Source organism: Tasmannia lanceolata, unplaced genomic scaffold (genome assembly GCF_043159265.1).
Source record: "Tasmannia lanceolata isolate RefF3 unplaced genomic scaffold, GAP_Taslan_0.1 ptg001198l, whole genome shotgun sequence".
NCBI classification, from domain to species: domain Eukaryota; kingdom Viridiplantae; phylum Streptophyta; class Magnoliopsida; order Canellales; family Winteraceae; genus Tasmannia; species Tasmannia lanceolata.
Genome location: NW_027519858.1, coordinates 24588 through 32500, shown reverse-complemented (window position 1 = coordinate 32500; position 7913 = coordinate 24588). Strand labels below are relative to the sequence as shown.

The following is a 7913-nucleotide window of genomic DNA, read 5'->3' as shown; positions in this document are numbered from 1 at the left end:
TCAGGAGTGCCGGTAGCCGCGTTCAAGGATGCCCTTAGTCCCCCAATATCGATATTAGAGGGAAAATGATTGGGCTTTTGAATCAACTCGGGAATCATTATTTGATCCAGCTCGGGCAGAGAAGACCAATATAGGCTACAACCTAGGCATAAGACAGGCAATACGAAATTCACAATATCTGCTAAAGGCCAAACCTGGATGGAGGAGGACGAGGATCCAAGATTAGCGGAGACCCTAAAATCCCTTCCGGTAAACAAATTATGCGGAGCTCCTTCCTTGATGACGTGCCCTAAGCCCCTTTCGGGAGACAGAAGAAATTGATTCTTTCCCTTACTTTGTGAAGTTGAAATTACATCCAAAATGCTTGGAGTCCCGATCAAAGCCTTTACGACCTTAATCGGCTTAAGACCTATTCCACTTCCATGGGTTAGCGGGTTTATCATTAAATATTCTTCCAGCTCAATCTCTCTCTCGAAGGAACTTTTTAGGCGAGGCACACCCTCTTTGCTTCTCTTCGGATCTAAAGCCGGCACCATATTCAAAGAACTCCGAAAGGTCGGGGCACTCGCTCTCCCAGCAAGTTGGGATCTGTCCCCTTTCCTGTTTTGCGCTGCATTAATACTCGAATAAATCATTTTCGCAATTGGGATCATAGATAGAACTAAAAAGTCATCGATTCGTAAAGCGTACGGGTCGAGCCCCGTACTCTCTTCGTGGAAGCCTTTCAACCTCCCTGTTTTTAAGAATAATTGTGTGCGCTTGTTTAGCGAAAATGCATGGGATAAAGTCTTTTTCGTTTTCCTTTCTCGCCTTCCTCAAAGAAGATTGCAGTCCCTAAGTATTATAAAGGTGAGGTGCTAGGAACTAAGAAAACTTTAAATCCCTAAAAAGGTGACCTCTCAAAAGAGAGCTAAGCTAGCTCTTTGCCTCTCTCTAAAAGACCCTCGCGAGACAGACAGATATTCTCTTTTCAGACTGCCCGGAGAGCGCTCCCTCTACACAAGCAAGTAGCTTACCAGTTGTATCCTTTCTATATTTTAATATAAAGAGCGGTAAAGGTGATTACTACACTTAAGACAGATTACCCAACTAAAGCTGCGACAGCAAGGGCGCTAGCAGCCCTAGTTGAGTACCTTGGCTGTACCTCTGTTCCTTCCGTTACGATATCTCCCCCTGCTAGCACGCTCGAACGCTCGCACGCTAGCACGCACGGGGAAGGGAGATGTTTGTTTCCTACTTCCTTCGCCCTCTCGGTTTAGTCGTTCCGTTCGGTCCTCATCGTGATTAGAGACGTCCTCATTCTCATCCTCTACTTCATCCTCGATCCTGCTTGCAGAAAGCATAATGTCAACCCTCGCTCGAGCTTCTTTCGAGGAAGCGAAAGCTCACTCGACCAAAGGGAGAGGAAGACTGAGCTCAATATACCATCTAACCAGTTCCTTAACTCAACTCATTCTTTTGATTGCCTTTCTTACGCAGCTACTTCGCTTGGCTTGGTTTAACTCAGTTCCCTCAGTCGCCGGGGGCTCACATCTGGTTCCCGGGTTCCGGTCAATGAACTCGAACTCACTAACTCAGAACTCCGGTGAAAAGGACCCACATGCCCACTTCCTTTCCCCCGCCACATTTCTCGGGCGGGACCTCTCTTTGCTTGCGTCTCGAAGCAAAGATACTAAATCCTATCGCTTAGTGTCTTTCCACTTCCGTCGTTCAGGAACAAAGACAACAAACACTTCGACTAGGATATTACTCTTGTACGATGGAGAAGGATTATAGCTTGCCGGATTCGTAAAAGATTAGTTGACGCTTGATTTAAGCAAATACACAAAGACCACAATAGTACCTAAAAAAAGAGCAAGTTCTGTAGCAGAGGGAGAGGAAGAAACCTCAGGAGTAACGACAGAAAGATCAGAAGAAACCGCGGAAGACACAGGAGGAACCACGGAAGAATCCAGAAAAACTGGATCAAAAACACCACCAGATACAGCGGCAGCGGGAACAGAAGGAACAAACAACATACGAACCACATACGGATCATAATAAGACCAAAACAAGAAGCCAAGCAAAAGGCTTGGCAAAAGAGAATGAATCAAACCTATACTAGGAAATGAAACCGTGCTATCCGCACTACGCAAAAAAACAGCACTATGCGGAGAACGAGGAAGGGGAGAAAAAGGAAGATCACGAGAATGATCAACAACAGAATGACCACGAGCAGGAACAGAGAGAAGGCACGAGTATACATTGTCAAAGCCTACACGAGACTTAAACACCTTGAAACCATTGAAACCAGGAACGCTATAAAGGGGAGGGAAATTAATTGTAGCTACGTGGGAAACAAAAGCCAAGACGAGAAGCAGGAGAAAGGCTTGAGGGAGAAAAGCGAGACGGAGATGATGGAAAAATACGATCCATGGGAAGGAAAATAATCAATAAACCTGTAAGGCACGCTTCGAAGAGAGGAGGAAACCTCTAAGCAAAGAGAGTAACAAACCTCAGCAATAGCAACAACGAATAATACGCACTACTTTTCTAAACCGATCTTTCTTATGAAGAGTGGGACTCGCTAAATCGTTTAACTCGCTGGGTCCAAAACTCGTTCATAACCAAGGGTCATTACTTTACTTTTTCTATGTTTTCACTCACATAAGGATTCGTCAAGCTCGTGATGATTTGCATGGAGTAATTCGTAACCCCGCTCGTATGTAAATAAGGATGAAATCTTGTTCTTCAACTCACTTAACTAAGCGAATAAAGTCTCGTACGTAAGTCAGCCCGCCTTAGCTGTATATTATGCCACTCTTTCGGCTTATTGATTAGGGCTCCCCACTATACTATAATCTACTACCACTCCTTCTAAACTTGTTGTATTCCGGTCGATGGATGAACTGGTCTTCGAACCTTGTCTTTAGTTATGGGCCCCCGCCTGCCAGGCCTGCCTCTGTCAGATAGCTAGCCGCACCTTCAACCTCACTTGTAACCTTTACCGTAGCCACAACCGAAAACCGGAGGAGGTATTCTCAATCTCAGGAAAGCATATCTCCTTGCCCCAGAATGGCAAATTGCTCAAGTGGGCTGTCGGGTGAAATTACGTATTGAGCTCCAAGCGCTTCGAACGCGCCCTCTCGAAAGTAAGAGCTGGAAGATCCCTTTTGCTGTAGATCATGGAGGATCGCTTGAAGCACCTCAAGATCCGTGCGCTCCGAATGAACCCATCACTCTAAAAACGGTATTATCTTAGAAAGATTCGTCTATGGCTTTTTCCCTTTCAATGAGTTAGGTGCTCCCTATCTTCCTTCAATCCTATCTAAACAGGGCAGAAGAGGAAGGCTCATAAACTCGCTCCTCGGATCGGGCTCTGTTAACATATTCAGAGAAGATGGGAGACCTCGCCTATCATTGTTATACATCCTATGTATGACTCACTGGAATCCCATTAAACACTTGGGCTAATGCCCTAGAATCGCATCTTTCTCAATCAAGCAAGCACCAATCCATCGGCCTTAAGACGTCCTAATAGAGTGAAGTTCCAGTCAAGGTCGAAGAAGGCAAGGCTTCTAAGTCTAAGAGTGATGAATGCCCCTGCTACGAAAGATCTTCAGGACGACGATCAAAGCCCGAATCCCTAACTCCTTCTAGAACAAGGTGCAGCAGATCTAGGCTATATAGAACCACCACAATCATTGTCCAGATCTTCAGTCCTGGCATGGGGCTGCTCTTGGTAATTCACTCGACTTGGAAGAGAGGCTAGGCCATGAATCCATCTAGCCCCGAATCCTTGAGCCCTTGGGATTGCTCTTCCTACTTCACTTAGTAAGGCAAGGCAGCAGCGGAGACCGAGTCTAAAAAGCTTGGGTCCATTGCTTTATCGAGTTGTGGGACCGGCTTCCACTCTAAAGTTGGCTCTTGAAAAAGGAAAAGGGACCCAATGCACAAAGGGAGATCGGTAGCTAAAGGAAAGAGGAGAGAGAAGCATGTATTCGCTTCTTATACCGAAAGCCTTATTAGACTTAGACCATTCCACTCGGAGTGGCTTCCTACGAGTGATTGATCCGGCTCAAGATCGGTCGCTGAGCTCCCCCTTGAGTTGAGGCTAGTTTGCGAAGAGATAACAAGGGGAGTGCTCACTAAATCAACTAGTGAGGGGGTCACCTTTCAATCCAGAGCTAGGTCGTATAACTCCCTCCAGCTCTTTATGAAAGACGTTGAGAATACCAAGTCTGATAACGCTATGTAGGGCTTACCCAATGGGCAAAGGATCCCTATCTCCTTTCTAACAAGGTATGCTAAGATATGCCGCTTATCCAGTCTAGATAAAGGGGGAGTAGGCCTCAGTGAAGCGACGCTTTGATCTAACAATGGGTCAATTCGCTTAGCATGTGCTCTTTCCTCTGTTCTATATAGGGCTTCTCATGCCTCTTATCCTTCTTAAGCTCGCTAAATCCCTTATTGGACTCTAACTAATTGCAGACTATCGGTCCGCCCTTGAAGAGGATAGGGAGAGCAAGGCGACCGTTTAGAGGCGATCGAAGTGAGGGCTGTCTTCAATCAGCGTCCGTACAACCAACCACAGAAAGGCTCTCCTCCCGATTCGCATAGTGTTCTCTACTATGCTGCTTGTTGAACCGGCTTCAAACCTTTGTCATCCACAAGAGGTGGGAAGAGCTCCATTTTTATAAAGAGAGCAGTCCTGGCTGCCACTCATAGGGGAAAGCTATATCTCACTCCCTCGATTTATACGCTTTCTGTAACAATTCTTCTCACGATCTCTCACCGAATGGAAGAAGCGGCAGGGTGAGTGTTAACGAACGGTTCGCTATCAACCTTGAGGCTGACCCTCGAATGTGATATGCTTCTTCCTCTTCTCATGAGATAGGTCAATCAAGTTGAGTTCTAGCCTCCATCTCTGTCTAAGGCCAATTCGCTCCCATTTATCGTCATATGCCCGCCTTGCTTTGATTTATTCGAGCTTTGATAGCACAAGGTGATCTTGCAAGATGGCAAGCCTACCAAGGGCTTGCTCATACGAACTTCCTTCATGCCACTCTCTCTGTCTTTGAATAGGTGAAAGAGTAGGGGAGCCAGCTTGATGTCCATGGTGCGTAAATGGCTTTGCTTACTCTTCACTTCTTTCTTAGATCAATCTCTAATCTCTGCCTTGAAGTTGTCCATTTTGTGGCAATCAAGTTGATGACGCTTCCCCTTCGTTAGATCCCATGCCATGCCTAACTCCCTTCGGTCGCCTTACTCGACCGCCGTCAAGTCTACCATCCGCCAGTAGTAATTCAAGTTCGATTGGCTCTGACTTGCTTGACCAATGCTTCAATAAGAGAAGGGTCGATGGCGGGAGTTGAGAAAGAGGCTTTTGACAGGCCTTTCTCGAAGCATACAAGCCATGCTTGCCAACTAGAGATAAGGAAGCAGAAGTTAGAGCCTATTTGTATCTTATTCATGACCTCACTTCGATCGGCCTCCGCTCTAACAGTAGTCAGAGAAGGAGAAAAAACAAGGATGCGGTCAAGCTTAACGGAATAGGATCCTAAGTTGAACAAGCCCTTTTGCTGCTCTACTCAAGGAAGGAGGGAACAAGCGCTAAAAGGAGAAGCAGTGGTTAAAGAGCTGAAAATGCGCTGTTTGAGTCGTTCAGTTCGGTCCCCTCACTTCACTGCTCCGGACGCACGCACGCCAGCACGCCAGCAAGCAAGCACTACGCTAGCACGCCAGCAGGGATTAGGCTCCAGTCTTGAATTCATCCATTCAGTAACGCCTCAAAAGAAAGAAGAAACCCTGCTCATCTTGAGCCATAGGCGTGGACGTAGGAATGAATAGGCATGCATGCGGCACTATACTTGAATTATGCCCCGCCCTTACTATCGAGCGAAGCTCCTGCTCGAAGCGGTTTACCTCCTTCCTATATTGGAGAGGTCGACTCCATGCCCTACCAGTGAAAAGACCTGGCATTTCCACCTCTCCCCGCATACGGCTCTTTTCTGTTATCTTCGTCACGACCTAAGCCTCATTCTTTCTCTTATTATCGCCGGCTCGGGGTTTAGTCGCTCGCCTCGTGCCTCGCCTTCCCCTGTTTACGGTAAGGGGAAGGCTCGTCTACTCTCTCGGCTCGCTTGCATCCTAATAACTTACATCAATAGATAGGAATTCATCAATCTTTCTAAGAAAAGAAAAGAATTACGCGTCACGTAATTTATACAGAACCTCCAAGCTCCTCCTTATCATAAAAGGATATCTAGAAAGGATAATCTTTTTGTTAATTGGGGAACACGACCTGGTGCTGTCCTCACCTCTGTCGGTCAGTAGCTGTTATCTTCCATTCTTGGTGATCGGCGGATCGGATTTCTCTGTCTACTCCTCTACTCTTGTTCCAATGGAATGACTATATGTAACAAATACTATGTTCTATCTCAGTTCTTTTGGGCATATTCCGTAGAAACAAGATGACTCGGCCAACTACTAACATTCTATCTCAGTTCTTTTTTGGAGTCATGAGCTCCTTCGGTAGAAGAAGACTCGTCTCCTCCTGCGCGATACGGCTTTTTGGCTTCCTAAAACTAGTCCATGATCTCTCGTCACGAAACTCTTCCAGAGCCTTCGGTGTCTGCACCACTCGTCACAGGTCTATAGAAACTACTCTTCTCGGTCTCTTACCTATGCCTCTTAGCTCTGTCTCTGTTTCCTACTCGAGCTTCAAAACCTACTCGTCTTTCTAGTGGTACTATATTTGCTTTGTTCGTTTCTCGTCCTCTATCGTCCATGGCCATTAATTAAAGGGCTTGCCTTTCGTCTCTCATCCATTGTCACTGGTTGGCTCTGCCCCCCTTTATAGTAAGCATGAATCGCTTTCTGAACTTCCCTTCGTTGAGGAACGAGCTCTCGTCATATTCGATACCAAAGCAGGATAGCACATCAGAGCAGGTAATCATAATCGTCAGTCAGCAAGTCACTTCCTCTCCTCTCCCCCGGTCAAGTAATCGCACTCAAACATTCGGAATCGGAGCTGGAGCAAGCCTCAAAACGCCTGACGTTGACTATTTTTTGGTCAAAGCGCTAGCGAGCTGGGGCGCAGGTGTTCCCCCGGCGCGCCGATAAGGGAAGAGTCAATAAGAAACATATATGTTCGTTAAAGGGAAGGCGAGCTAACCAACTCATCCTAAAAGATCTGCTCGTCCGAGAAAATGAGTTCCTTTATCATCGCTACACCTTGGATTAGTAGTAGTAGTAGTCCACCACAAGAAGGACCCGCTCAGAAAGACAGAACTGAAAGGACACGAGAGAAAGAGCCCCCGATTACAGACACATGAAATAAGAAAAGAGAGGAGAGCATTAAAAAAAAAAAAGCTTCCCACGTTTTTCGACTTAAGCTGTCGCTCCCGTTTGAATTTATAGCGAGTTAAATCCTGGAAATTAGGAATAAGAAGTGCACCCCTAACATAAAGGAGAGCTCTTTCTAGTCTTCGTGTTCAGATATCAAGACAAAAGTCACTAATTAGATCATCCTTTTCCGGAAGTAGAGCTAGTCAATCCACACTTGCCTTTCCGCTGAAGACAGGTTCGGACCAACTTAAGAGTGTTTAAATGCTATCCTAATTGCTGACGCCCTTTCTCTAATTTCTACCCATCCGATGAGAGAATTGAGCAAGAAATACGTCAGGTTGTCGTGTCAAGGTCTTTTAGTTAAGGGTGAGTCTGATCTGGTTGACTCAGAGAGGTCTGTGAGCTCGAGCTGGAGGAGGGCGGTGAAGCTTTCCTCGCGCTTAGACTCTTTCTACTGGTTAGGACCATGGTAGTTCGAATGAGGCTAGTTGAGACTAATTCGTAAAGTAGGTAAAGTAGGCATACGAACCACTTTAAACTTTTCCAGATTCTAAAAAGCATGAAATTTCCCATACCTCAATAAT

The 7913-nt window shown here is 46.1% G+C and overlaps 1 protein-coding gene across 1 annotated transcript in view; it reads right to left on the bottom strand.

Moving 5' to 3' along the window:
- LOC143869395 (uncharacterized) overlaps positions 1-7309 on the bottom strand; it is a 31807-nt gene extending 24498 nt beyond the window's left edge. Inside the window, exon 1 of the mRNA XM_077376258.1 lies at positions 1-7309. This exon is cut by the window's left edge and continues 24498 nt beyond it. The gene's annotated coding sequence lies outside the window, so the exon portion shown is untranslated.
- Positions 7310-7913: the final 604 nt, after the last annotated feature.